Source organism: Sceloporus occidentalis, unplaced genomic scaffold (genome assembly GCF_023333645.1).
Source record: "Sceloporus occidentalis isolate IW3139 unplaced genomic scaffold, rSceOcc1.0.p SCAF_1, whole genome shotgun sequence".
Lineage (NCBI taxonomy): Eukaryota > Metazoa > Chordata > Lepidosauria > Squamata > Phrynosomatidae > Sceloporus > Sceloporus occidentalis.
In genome coordinates this window covers 133766353-133780613 of record NW_028316981.1, presented here as the reverse complement: position 1 = coordinate 133780613, position 14261 = coordinate 133766353, and the positions used below count along the sequence as shown (strand labels likewise).

The following is a 14261-nucleotide window of genomic DNA, read 5'->3' as shown; positions in this document are numbered from 1 at the left end:
TTTTCTCCCCTGCAGAGCCTCATATCCTGACTTTTCCCATAATTGAACTGGAATAATTGAATTGAATTTTTTCATATCCATGTCTCCTCATTTGATTTTGCTTCATCAGTCTTCGCGTCTTCCATCAGGATCTTCCTTAAATTGGAGCCTATCATATCTCCATGTTCTTGAGTGTATACTCCCAGTTGTAAGGTGCTGGATTATTGCTGAAACCTTTGAGTGTTAAGAAGAGCTGGAGTGAATTTCACAATAGTCTCTTGAGACTGATTTTTAAACGTGTGTGTGTGTGTGTGCTTTTAAAATTTATTTTAGCTTTCACTTTTGGCCTCCGCTGTAGTGAAGGTTAGAAGAGTGATGAACTCTGCCCCCACTCCTGCATATATTACAGGGTAGTTCAGATTTTGCCTTTTGATTTCCAAAGCTAGCTCTCACCATTTGGAAAAGTTATCTGAAGCTGCTGATGGTGAGAATACCCACACTGCACATCTTGTCTTCCTTTTTGATCATCTGCTTCATTTATAGCACCAAGGTCCAGTTTCTTCAAGTCTCTGATGTAGGGACAATAATTATGCCCAATTTTTTTTTTAAGGGCAGAGTTCAGACTTGTTGGTATTATGAGTGGAGAAGAGATTTCTGAAGCTTCTCTTAGTGAGAACTCATTGAGGCATGCAAGGCTGACCCAAAACATTTTTCTGGTTGAGGCAAAGGACAAGACAGGTCTCCACTCCCTATTGCATTCTCTATAAAGAAGGCCACCAAACCGGTCAGCTGAAACTCAAATTACCACTATTAGCAAGATATGTCTAAGCTAACCTGGGTTAGCTGCCCTTCAGTAGCATAGAGGAAGCCACAAGGCATACATAGTTCAGTCCACCAACAGCTTTTTGGTGGTCCCATCCCCATAGCATCTGCTACCAGAAACAGTTTCCTCACTCTATCCAGGTGTGAGGCTAGCCTTGTATTTGTGCAGTTGGTGCTCTTGAATCCCTCAGTCTTCCTTTATGGGAATCAAGATCCCATATTAATCTTCAACATCCCTATTATGGCTGCATCAACAACTCTGTTCATACAACTACATTTTGATGGGCTACTGTTGTGAGCTATTTGTGTAATCATTTTTGAAAATGTGGGGGCGCCTTGAGTTCAGTTAGAACTGATGCTTAAAAGTAGAAGAGTGTTCTGAGCAGAAGGAGGTGCAGTTAGCTCTGCACATTTGAGCCATACAGTGAAGTTAAACCACGCTGCAAACATATATGGTGACCAATGCTTTTGTCAGGTGCTTATCTGGGGAACAGGACTTTCCTCCCAGGCTTAAAGTCCACTTTGAGTTAATGATGAGCATTCAGGTCTTGTTCACCAGCTGGAATATTTGCATGTGTCAGAGTCCTATTTACTTTATTGGGTTGTCCTGGCCTTTATTTGCTTAACAAGCTTGAACCATTTTTCTGTCAGTGTGAGGGACAGGCAGCTTGGTCAATGGGGTGACTGAGGGCCTGAAGCCAGGAGAGTTTTATGTGTGCTCTGGATGTCTTTTCCCCCCCTTGTTTTCCAAAGACAGACAGTCTGTTGACTAGTTCATTGTTTCTCAAACTTCTCATAACAAAGGGTTCTTTGAAACTGGGGGAATATCAAAGTATTTTGGGGTGTAAAAATTGTATGCCTTCAAAGGAGCCCATCTCATGTTGTATCATGACACAGGGATGGCGATTTTGCATGCAGGTAATTCTGCCACTTCTCTGCAACAAATACTATGATTGTAATGTGGGTATGACTATATTTCAGAGACACAGGAGAATGATCAGCAGTGGCTAACAGAAAGGAGGCATTTCTGGAGTAGAAGATAATACACAAATATAGTAGGCAGCTCTGTGTATCTTTTAATTGTGCTTTTTCTTAAAAGAGGTTGTGGGTCACTGTCAATTTTTATGGTACAATAATTTGCCATGACATGAAGTTGGGGGACCATTTTTTTCATCCTTTTTACCTGTGACATGACCAGGTGAACTAGGGCAAACATTTTTCTTTATGAGGCAAAATGGACATATGGCTAACTTTTTGAAATGCATTAAGATGTACGATACAGAAGGGATTGCATTTCTGCTATTTATTATGCTAGATGTTTTTATAATTTGGTCCTTGCCCCCCATCTGAAATTGTTTTTTTTAAAAATGTTAAAACCTTTCTGCTGATAGAAGATAAACTTTTATGTACTATTTAACTGATGATTCAGTTAAGAATGATTTGGGTAAATGTCTGGCCACTGTTACTTTCTGGAGTGTCTGAACTGTACCAACATCTGGAACACGGAGATGGGTAATTGTGATTTTTCAAATGCCATTTGACTGTAACTTTCAGCTTGCCTTACTATTTGCTGAACTGACTGGGGGTGAACATCTGGAAGGCCCCAGTTGCCCCATTTTAGAAGACAAGGCTTTTCCAAAGAAACTAGAGCAAATCTTATATATAAACCTGTAAGTTGTGAGCCTGCAAAACATGTTCTTAGTCTTCTAAAGGCAGACAGAGCATTCAAGAATTGTGCCTGCTTTGAATTCCCAGTGGCTAATTATCTGGTAGATAGTGCCTAAATACCATAAAGACACCAAATCCCTTAAGGAAGGTGAGCACTTGGATGAGAGACTGCCAAGAAATACCAGGTTTGTAGGCAATATTTCAGAACACAGAACTGGCAAAAACACCTCTGAGTATTTCTTGCCTAAGAAAACCCATTGAGATACATTGGGTTGCCATAGGTCAACAGACTTCAAGGAATATACTCACAGTCATCTAGTGCTGTAAAAAGAGCTTTGTTAGAAGGATAATAGAAAAGGAATGAAAATGCCTGCATTCAGAAAAATATTTTAAGGTTAACAGAAAGCAATATTTATTGTAAACAGTCTTCTATATTTTTGGGAAAATTTGGTGAATAGTTAAAGACCTTTGGAGGTCAGCTTAAATACTCTGGAAGGCACTTGTTTTTCTTCATCACTTTCTTGAAATATTTAAAACCAAGACCTGAATATGAGTCAAAGAATTATTATAAAAGTTCAGTGGGTTTGTATACATTGTTCCAACAATACTCGCAAAATACCTCTTATTAAAAGAGTCCTGAACAGCTTACCATTGGGATTCCCAACTGAGCATCTTATCTAAGGATTTTGTGGATATCCTGACGGATGTTCGGGTGTGGACGAGTGGGTTGTGGGATCTGTAGCTGTTTCTTAGGTGACTTAAGAAACTCTTCTACAGATGAACAAGGATCATGGAAATGGAGAGGTCACATAATGAGTGGGAAACTTCTTTCAGCCTGAGGGCTGAATTCAGTTTCATGTAAATTTATGGGGACCATATTCCAGTGGTAGACACGACTGTGACAAAAGAGTGAGACCAGACTGCCAGTCTGTGCTCCAGTAAATGTCGTCTTATCAGTAATTAAGTCCTATTGTATTTCAAAAGTTGTATTTCAACTTTTTAGAATGGGGAGATAACTTCCACAAAAGCTGAGAAATCACCCAGTGATGGAATTGTGGTTATGGTCATCTTGTAAGTCTCAGAAGACAATGATGGAACTCCAGGTGGTTGGGGTCCAGTCTCAGGAATTCTCTACCTCAAGTATAATTGTGTGTCTATATTCCTTATGATTAAACAGTGGCAAGATATCTTATGGCTATTTCTTTTCGGAATAATATTTATAGCTTTAACATTTTCAGAGTCTTGGTATAAATAGCACAGAGTATGTTTGATCACAATGTGTGTTTATTCTTTTCTTTCTTTGAATATAAGAGCAAGTTTCAGTGTTAAAGTGTACATGATGCACACAGACCTTTGTGACAAAGGAGATACCGTATTGCTAAAAATAATAAAAGAAAATATTTGAGTTTAAACTCAAAACCTTACTTTGTTCAGCCATGAATGGACACAAGATTCTGCTGTAGGCTTTGGCTGCACATGTCCCTAAAGCTAAATCAGGACAGTATCTCTTAGTTAACCTCCATTCTTAAATGAGTTCCTAGTTGTCTTGATGTCTTGCACTGTCCTTGTTTGATCTCTTATCTCAACAGTAAATGAAATCCTCTGAACTAGTGGTACTGCACATTAGCGTTTGGCCTAGAAACATTTGAGTGTCTTAACCTAGAAAAGCTGATAAGTGGACCAGAACTGCAATCATTGATCTTTTGAAAATGTCCTAGTGAAAGGAGGTGAGTAAGAAGTCACACTTAATGCTTGATGCAGTTTCCTAGAACTTCAAAGCCTTCTGGTTATGTTTAGACTCCTGCCAGCATTGCCAGCATGGCTCATTCTGGTAGCAATGGTGAAATTTGTAGCCTATCACGTCTTCCTCAAGGTTGGAGGAGGCAAGCCCAAAAGAAGCAGATGGCTTTTTCTCCTTTCCTCTCCATGTCATGTGAATGGAGTAGGACCATTTCCATAGAAAAAGAGATTCTTCTGAACATGCATCATGGATGTGGACCTCCAGATATTTTTGAACTGCAACTTCCAGGTTTGACTATCCTTTCTAGGATTGTTGTAATCCAACAACATCTGAAGGGTTGCATGATTCCTGTTCCCAATGTACATGAAAGAAAACATACAGTAAACATATTTATCGAAATATATGTTATATAGGTGTTTAATCATAACAGTGATAATGTACGAAAAAGTGACATCCATAGCTTTCAGTGATATTGTCAGTGGCTGTCTATATTAGTCTGTCCTGCCGGTGTCCTACTGACTTTAAGTTGACAGTTTATTATCCTTCCAGTGAGTCATCTCTGATAGGTCCAGAGCATGATTTGATTCTCAGTTTGGTCACTCTAGTGAGACTTAAAATTTCTTGGACCCATTTATTTCTCTTTTGACCATCCATGGCCTCCACAGAACTCTTTTCCAGCAACACATCTCAAATAAATTGATTTTGCCACGGGACAGACCACCTGAAAAGGGCGGCCTGCTGGCAGTCTAATTCCCTCCGGAGGGAAGCTGCAGCCACCAAACCGTATGGCGGGTTCTTTTAGCACCGCAGGGCAGACGTTACATAAGCGACGCATGGCGACATGCAGATGCCATGCGTCGCTTGCGTCACAATGGTGGTACCTGTATGGATGAGATGCCGCCATTATAGCGCTGTTGTGCTGTGCTAGGGTTAGGGACTGTGCGGTTGCCACGCGGTCCCTAACCCTAAAATCAGCACCAGCACAGCGCATTTGGGCCGTCTGTTTTGACCCTTTATTTTCCCCTCTTAGCTTTTTTTAAAAAATTGATTAAACATGCATGGAACTTCATTAAACATGGATTGCACAAATTCTTTATTCTCCTCAAGAAAGATTACGTGGCTGAAGTTTGTTGAAAGTGGTTGGATTTTTCAAGAAACGAGTTCACTAAATTGAAGAGATGGTTTGGGGGCAATATTCTCCACTTTCCCTGGTTCTTAACCTGGGGGCCAAGCTAGCTGACAGCCACCAAGGGCATGGAGGTGTACATGGTAGACAGACTGACCACCATCTGGCTCTTCATTTATCACCATTTGGAACTCCCTGGTCAGGCCCAGATCAGCTGCACATTTCTTGTCCACAATGATTAAGTGTTCAAGAAGTGCTTCATCAGAATCTTGCACTTGAGAGAGCTGAGCAATATGCTTCTTGGGGACCACTAGGAAATGTGTTAGAGCTTGTGGAGAAATGTCATGGAATACAAGGCACTTCTCGTACTCGAAGATGGTTTTGGCGGGGATCTCCTTGTGGATGATCTTGCTAAAGATGGTATGTCCACCCAGCTGGGCCATCTGAGCCTTGTGTATCTTGTCGGCCATCTCGGCCTCCCTCACTTATCCCCCCATCAGCTTTTTTCACTGTCCTGCTTTTCCATCTGTATATAGATACCTAAAATGCCATGGTATGGATAATCCTGATTTAGATGTTCAAATACATGTTTATAGTGAATGATCTTATTTATAGCTGCCCTTCCAGGATTTAATCCCTGTTTTCTGATTTCTTGACTACATTGTCCATTTTGATAAGTATGCCAAGATGTAAATACTCTTTCACCATTTCAACATCAATGCCATCAACTTTAAATTACTCAGATCTTCTGTGAACATTATTTTTATTGCCTTTATATTCAGCATGTAGAGATGCGACAGCTGGATAATGGAGAAGGCGGCTAAGAGGATAATCAATTCATTTGAAATGTGGTGCTGGAGAAGAGTGCTGAGAATACCTTGGACAGCCAAAAAGACAAACAAATGGGTCCTAGAGTAAATAAAGCCTGAAATCTCCCTGGAAGCCCAGAGGATAAAGCTGAGGTTGTCGTACTTTGACCATGTCATAAGTAAGCACAAATCATTGGAAAAGACAATGTTAGAAAAGGTGAAGGGATGCAGAAAGAGGAAGATGATGTGCCAGATGGATGGACTCTGTTAAGGGGGTCACAGGTATGAATTTACAGGACCCCAGCAGAACAGTGGAGCATAGGAAGTCTTGGAAATGTCTCATCCACAGGATTGCCATGAGTCAGGAGTGACTCAAAGGTGGTTAATAACAAACAATAGTCAAACAATATTGAAGGCAGATAACAATAAACAACATTCAGCTGCAATCCTGCTTTAGCACTTGCTTAACTTTTGCAGTACTCAATGCAAGTCCTTTCTATTTTCTGCTAGTGAAGATGGTATCATGTCCATAACTTGAATTACTGAAGTTTTAGCCATGAATGTTCACTCATTCTTTCATTTTCACACCATCTAAGTTTAATCCTACTTTCCATACAATGTGTTTGCCTGCAAATTAAGTAGATATGGTTATAAAATGCACCCTTGCAAATTGGAAACTATTCTGTTCATCTCTGTTCTAACAATAGCCTCTTGTGCAGAGCATAGGTTATGCATCAGGACAGTGCAATGTTCTGGCACACCCATTTCTTTTAGAGCAGTCCTCAATTTTCATGAGCTGTGCAGTCAAAACCATAGTCATGATCTATAATATACAGCCTGATATTCTGCTGAAATTATTTGATATGTTCCATTAGCCAATGAATGTTGGTAATATGATAGCTAGTGCTTTTCCTTTTCTAAATCCACCTAGGGCATCTAGCATTTCTTCCACTATATGTAAAATCTTGAGTTTGCTTGCATGAATGGAATTTGTATTTTTTGATTCAAAGCAAATAATGAACAACACTTTTTTCTATCTCTGTATTACATATTTGATGCTAATATTCAGTGAAATTCTAACTTTTGCAGAATGATAACCTGCAGAACATTTTAACAAGGGGTTGAAATATTATGCAAGCAAAATTATGCTTAAAATTCTGTAACACAGGCTCCAATCACATATGGAAAGACAAATCCCAGAGGTGCAAGGAGGTTTCAGGAAAGGTAGAATCGCTAGGGACCACATTGCAAACATATGATGGCTAATGGAGCACACCAAGGAATTCCAACAGAAAATCAGTATGTGCTTTTTAGATTATTAAGCTTTTGATTGCATTGAACATGAAAAGCTATGGCATTCTCTCAAAGACATGGGAATCCAACTACATATGATAGTTCTGATGAAAAACTGTACTGAGGACAAGGGGCCACTGTTAGAACAGAATTAAGAGAAATATTAGTTCCCAATTGACAAAGAGGTCAGGCAAGGCTGTATTTTATCACCCTACTTGTTCAAAGTCTGTACAGAAAACATCATATGAAGAACAGGTTTAAAGTTAGAAGAAGGAAGAGTGAAGACAGAAGGAAGGAAGATCAGCAATCTAAGATATGCAGATGACACCATATTACTAGCCGAAAACATTGATTTGGAACAATTACAACGAAGGTGAAGAAAGAAATGGCCAAGGCAGGCTTTCTGCTTAACATTAAGAAAACAAAAATAATGACCACAGAAGACCTACATAAATACAACATAGGCAATGAGGAAATTAAAGATTTCTTATACTTTGGATCAAACATAATCAGAATGGAGCCTGCAGTCAAGAAATCAGAAGAAGGGCAATGATGAAAGACCTAGACAAGATCTTAAAGAGCAAATATATACAACTGAGCATTAAAGTTAGAATCATCCAAGCTATGGTATTCCCCATCACTATATTTGCATGTGAGAGCTGGACAGTGAAGAGAACAGACAAAGAAAATAAGCTCATTTCAGATATGGTACCGGAGAAGAGTCCTGAGAATACAGTGGACAACCAAAAAGACAAAACAAATAGGTCCTGGAACAGATCAAACCTGAAATACAACAACAACTGAAATGTTTTTAGCATTTGGACTATGCAATCAGCATCCACCAGTGATGTGTACTGCAGTGAATTATACTGATGAGTCAAACGATACCATGAGAAGACCTAATTTAATCCTTGCCCATCTTGTAAAATCATTCATTTCCTAAACTAGCATGTGTACTAACTGGTTACAATAACATTTAGAATGTACCAGTTTTACAACTACATAAAGGCTTTAATATTGCCCAGGAACAGAATTTGAAACCTGTGGTCATATATCTCATTACATGCCTCTTAAAACCTGGGCAGGCACAATACAGGCTTCGGGAAATCTCTGTTTTTCCTGGAACCCTGAGATCTACCAACTAGAGCAAAAGTCAAAGAACTGAAGAACTTGCTCGGGAAACAGAACTGAATGATGTTCACAGCCCTTCCCACACACAAATGTACTTATGACAGTCCCAAGCTTTCTTCACTTCAGCAGCATATTTGGGAAGGAAGTCATTTTGTTGCTGCCATTGTTAAATAACCAAGAGTCAGAAACCTTTTCAGACTAATGCAAATCATCCTGACAGCCTTCTGCCTACACAAAATAGTCGTGGCAGTTGTAACTGAGTACAATCTGTTCCAGGTGGAATGAAAAGTTTTGTGGCACCTTTATGACTACAGATTTCTTTGAGCTTCAGCTTTTGTGGATTTTAATCAACTTCTTCAGATGCTTGGAAATGGGTTGGGGCAGCTCTGAAACTAATTGGGTTTTAGTTGCTTTTTTGTGTATAATAATAATTTGTAATCCATTTTTTCACAAAGGAATCAAAGTGGATTCCAACCGTATAATTAAAAATTAAACAATTAAAAATTACAATTTAAAAACCTCAAAACCACAACCCTCCCCCCAATCATAAAAACAGTGAGCAACCCGTAAAAAAAAAAAGATTAAACATCAAAAAATTTAAACTATCCAATATGAATACACTAAAATTTTGGGCAGATTAGTGCTAGAAATGAGTCTTCCGCTAGAGGAGGGCGGGACGGGGGCATACTGTGCAAAGTCTCTGCTGGGGATAAGGGCTGTAGTCTGATACTGTGCAAGTCTACAATCCACTGCCTAGAATTTATCAGAAGCAAAACTGATAAATAATGGGCAAAGCATTGTTTCTCCACGAAATGAGAAGTAAATGTCAGCTGTGTTTGATGTAGACTGTGGCAAAGAATACCACAGACATGACCTATGATACATGGCTTCAAATCAGATGTGTATTCCTAGTTTTTTGTTTTGTTTTATCTTACTATTTACACAAAATAACAGTATTTGATTCTTTGTGTTTGGTGGAAGGTGGGGAAGAAGATTGGAGGATCATAAATCTGTTTAAAGAGGCATGTAGGATTTAACACTTTTTTGTACTAAATTCTGGTTTTAATTTAAAGCAGGTGTTTTTTGAAGTATCATTGCTTATAATGACTCTGTCTATCAACTGACAAAAATTCTAACTTTAATTAAAAGTAAATTAAAAACAACTGGTTGCTATTAGTTCTAAATGACATCTTGATCCATTTTGCAAGGAGATTTTTCATACTAGCCAATTATAGGCTTGACTAACTGCCATTCATATGGAACTCTGGGATTTGGAGTTCATGGAGGAACCTTCAGAATTACCAGCCATAGTGCTCCTCTGGTGCTTCTGACCAAACTACAAATCCCAGCATCCCACAGGATGCAGCCATGCCAGCTAAAGCAGAATAATAATGCTAAAATTATTTTTTTATTATTTATTTCATTTGTAGGCCGCCTTTCTCCCCGAAGGGATCCAAAGTGGCTCACAGATTTTAAAACCATACAATAAAATTTAAAACAGCTAAAATAATCTAAAAACAATATAAAATTACATTAAAATATACAGAAGTTAAAACGCATGACAAATACACATGCTCATTATAAAAACCACCATGCCATGCTTATGTTTTAAAAACTTGCTTAAATAAAAACGTCTTAGCCTGCCTTCGAAAGGCAAGCTATAAATGTGTAGTGTGAAAGAACCTTATAACCCTTGTATTAGGGACTCTTTATTTTACTTTTACTTTTTTTGCTAGCAACTTCAGAGAGACAGTGCCAGGCACAATACGGCCTAGTTACAGCTTCACTGTTAAAATACTTAAAATAGCTACCTTGACACACTCTTTTAAGCTGGGCTGTATATTATTCCTGCCAAAGTCCAGGGTGGTAACTTGGCATTGGAAAAGCTGCTCAGCAGGCTTGGTCTGTTCTGATTCAACAGCTTGCCTTCAAAGCCTTTTGAGTGCTTCACTAGTTTTGGGTTTCACACCTTTGACAAATCGGCCATGGAAGCGCCTGCTAAAGATCACAAGACAAGGTGTGTGTGTGTGGTTTTGTTTTGAAGGGCATAAACACTAGGTTGTTCCTAAGTGAGAAAGAACTCTCCCCCCCCCCGAAAAAGATAGATTTTCCCCCATCGTAATGTTTAGCTAAATTTCAGGTGACTCAGCAAAGTGGAGGGCACAGCTGTTGCACCATGAGAATGTGAGCATTAGCAAGATGTTGGAGTTGAATTTGACACCAATTCTAGCTGCTCCTTTTTCATGCAAATAAGTTGGGAGACAGGAGAGCCTTTCACGTTAGGTGGTTTTCAGTGTTTTCCCTGCAAGCACAAGAAAGCTTGTTGTGAATTTCTTTTACACATTATTCTCAATCCCCTTGTTACTTTCTGAGCACTCAAACTGCACAGCATCATGACCTGAAGCTTCCTCACCTGTCAGTGTTGTCCAGCTCTACTGACCTTGTCACCCTTGCCAACCAGCCAACTTCCTGAGCCCCTTAATCTTTCCTCCTAGTATTTAAATTGCCTCTTTGTCTGGTTTGCAGCTGATGAGTTTCCGTTGTGGGTGGAATAGCTGGGTGTGGGTGGTGATAAGAATGTGTTTACTATTGACTTCCACTCTGGCCTTTGAAAACCAGAAACAGGCACAGAGATATGCATGTGCACATGCATGCACAGAAAGAGAGTGATGGAGAGAATGAATGAATTGAGGAAACTGACATCTTTCCTTGGAACATCTTAGAATTCCAGGCCTGTCTCACCTGGACGCTGGAAAACAATGTCCCTGCGAGCAATTTGAATGGTGTGATGATGGCAGACACTATGTTTTTAATTTCATTCAAGTTGACTTATGGCAACCCTATTAATGAGAGACCTCCAGGTCACCTTGTTCTCAAGAGCCCTTCTCAGGTCTTGCAAACTCAGGGCTATGGCTTTCTTGACTATCTACCTGTGATGATGCCTTCCCCTTTTCCTACTGCCTTCTACCTTACCAAGCATTACTAACTTTTCTAGTGAGTCATACCTTCTCATGAGATGACCAATGTACAGTAGTCTCAGTTTATTGGCTTCTAGGGGAAGTTCTGGCTTGATATGCTGTAGGACCTTGGCCAGTGATGGTGAACCTTTTAGAGTCCGAGTGCCCAAACTGCAACCCAAAACCCACTTATTTATTGCAAAGTGCCATGTCCCTCTGGCTTTCTAGTAACAAACTCTGGCAAACTCTGTGCTGGGGCGACGGCACATGTGCCCATGGAGAGGGCTCTGAGTGCCACCTCTGGCACGCATGCCATAGGTTTGCCATCACTGACCTAGGCTCTGTTAAGTGTCCCTGGGATATTTCTTACAAAACAGTTACATCCAACAGCCTGTTGAGCTGTATCTTTTGGATCTCATCCAGGGACTGGAACTTATTAGCCACTGGGTTTTGAAGCCACTCTTCCAGGTTCTAGTTAAATTGTTGCGCTTGAGGCTGGTTGCCAAGAAATATCTCTTCTTCTATGAGAAAAAACTGAAGGAAAAAAATCTGAATGCATCTGTGTACAGTTACATAATTAGCATGCTTTATGCTTGCATTAAAAAGAAATATAACTCCCTGTGTTGCTTGAGGAGAGGCACAGTTTATGTTTCTTCTTTTTTTAAAGTGAACTCTTTTCACAACTTCTAAATTGGCTGTTGCAACTGGACACCTGAAGTGTTTGGAAATGTTCAGAATCCCAGCATGGGACAGGCATGAAGCGTATCCCTTAGTTCCCTATTGTACTGTATGTAATGGATCCTTGGTGATACACAATGAAAGCGATACCACCACGTAAGCACAACAGAGCCTGCTTACATGATAAGGAGACCCAGGGTCACTGCAAAGGCTGTTGAACTAACTGGGAATTATCTCTGGTCAACAGGAACTCCTCTGACTTGTTTACAGAGAGAGCACACTTTCCAGAGATTAGAAGTGACAGGATGACAGGCTACCTATAACACATCACTTTGGAGGAGGAGGAGGGTAAATTGAGGGCATCAAGACATATTTGTGAGTTAGTACAATGAATGGTAATAGTGTTACCTTTTGAGATAAGGCACTAGAACCAACGTGGTGTAGCTGTTTGAGTGTTGGACTAAGACTCTGGAGACCAGGGTTCAAATTCCCGCTCATCTATAGAAATCCATTGGGTGATATCGGGCAAGTCACATACTCTCAGCCTCACAGAAATGCAATGGCAATCTCTCTCTGAATAAATCTTGCAAGAAAATGCCATGATAGGTTCGCCTTAGGATCACCATAAGTTGAAAAAAAAACTTGAAGGTACACAACAACAATTCACATCAAATTGTTTTAAAGGAAAGATGAACAGAGCAACAGGTTACCGTTTTAAAAATAATGAGATCAGGCTCTTACACTTTTTTTAAAAATGTACCCCCCCCCCCCAAAAAAAAATCTGCATCCATCTGACTCAAGTACTGCTATCAATGGGAAGCCATAGAACACGTGTTAACCATTCTGCTTTTATTGTAAGAGTGGCACACACTGGTTTGAAGTTTACAAAGGTTGGCATGTGTCCAGTAAGACTGAATAAACATCCTCACATTTTGTGTGCTTGATCAAAAGTGTGTGCATGCATTTTACATTGTCTAATTGAGGATGTTCCATACAAATGCCCCCCCCCCCCCCGCATCTTGTTTGATCTTGTTTGTCTGGGCTGCAGTACAAGCTCCATTAACTATATTCTCAGGTGCAGATCATTGCGTTAGTGTGCAGTTAGCTCTGTCCATCTTTTCATTAAGTTTGATGGGCCCAGGCCTGAAAATTCAAGGTCTTGCTTTGAGAGTTTTAGGCTGGAGAAGATATACATTATTAGATCCCTCCCTTCATGGGTTAAGTCGGTTTGCCTCCCTTCTTTCCCACTGAAGCAAACAGGTAGGGCTAGTTGCATTCCCAGACAGACAGCAAATCAGAATGCAGCTTTAAACACTCAAATGGGAGCAAAGCTCTAATGTTATAGATTCTCGCCCTCCCCTAGACCTGATCAAACTAGAGGCCAAGTCTTTGAATCTATACCTTTATTGGGCCAATCCAAAGGCACACACTATGTGTTACCTTTCAAAGCACATTAGCTTTGAAAACAAGCTTACAAAATGTGGACCAGACAAGGTAACTGTAATTGGTTGACTGGCCGAACCCAAAGAGTGCTCAACAATGGCTCCTTTTCATCCTGGAGAGAAGTGACCAGTGGGGTCCCACAGGACTCTGTCCTGGGCCCAGTGTTATTCAACATCTTTATCAATGACCTGGATGACAGAATTGGGAGTATACTTATCAAATTTGCAGATGTCACCAAATTTGGACAAATAGCTAATACTCCAGAGGACAGGATCAAAATGACCTGAATAGACTAGAAAGCTGGGCAAAGCTAACAAAATGAAATTCAACATGGAGAAATGTAAGGTACTGCACTTAGGGCGGAAAAATAAAATGCATAGATATAGGATGGGGGACACCTGGCTGAATGAAACTACATGTGAAAGGGATCTGGGAGTCCAAGTAGACCACAGGTTGAATATGAGTCAACAGTGTGATGCAGCAGCTAAGAAGGCCAATGCAATTTTAGGCTGCATCAATAAAAGTACAGTGGTACCCCGGGTTACGAAATTAATTCGTTCCGCCGCCGCTTTCGTAACCCGGAAACTTTCGCTAGCCGAAAAGCCCATAGGCGC

The 14261-nt window shown here is 40.1% G+C and overlaps 1 protein-coding gene and 1 pseudogene across 1 annotated transcript in view; one reads left to right on the top strand and one right to left on the bottom strand.

Moving 5' to 3' along the window:
• NHERF1 (NHERF family PDZ scaffold protein 1) overlaps positions 1-14261 on the top strand; it is a 73901-nt gene that overhangs the window by 19713 nt on the left and 39927 nt on the right. The window lies entirely within an intron of this gene.
• LOC149322214 (adenosine 5'-monophosphoramidase HINT1 pseudogene) lies at positions 5426-5806 on the bottom strand (annotated as a pseudogene).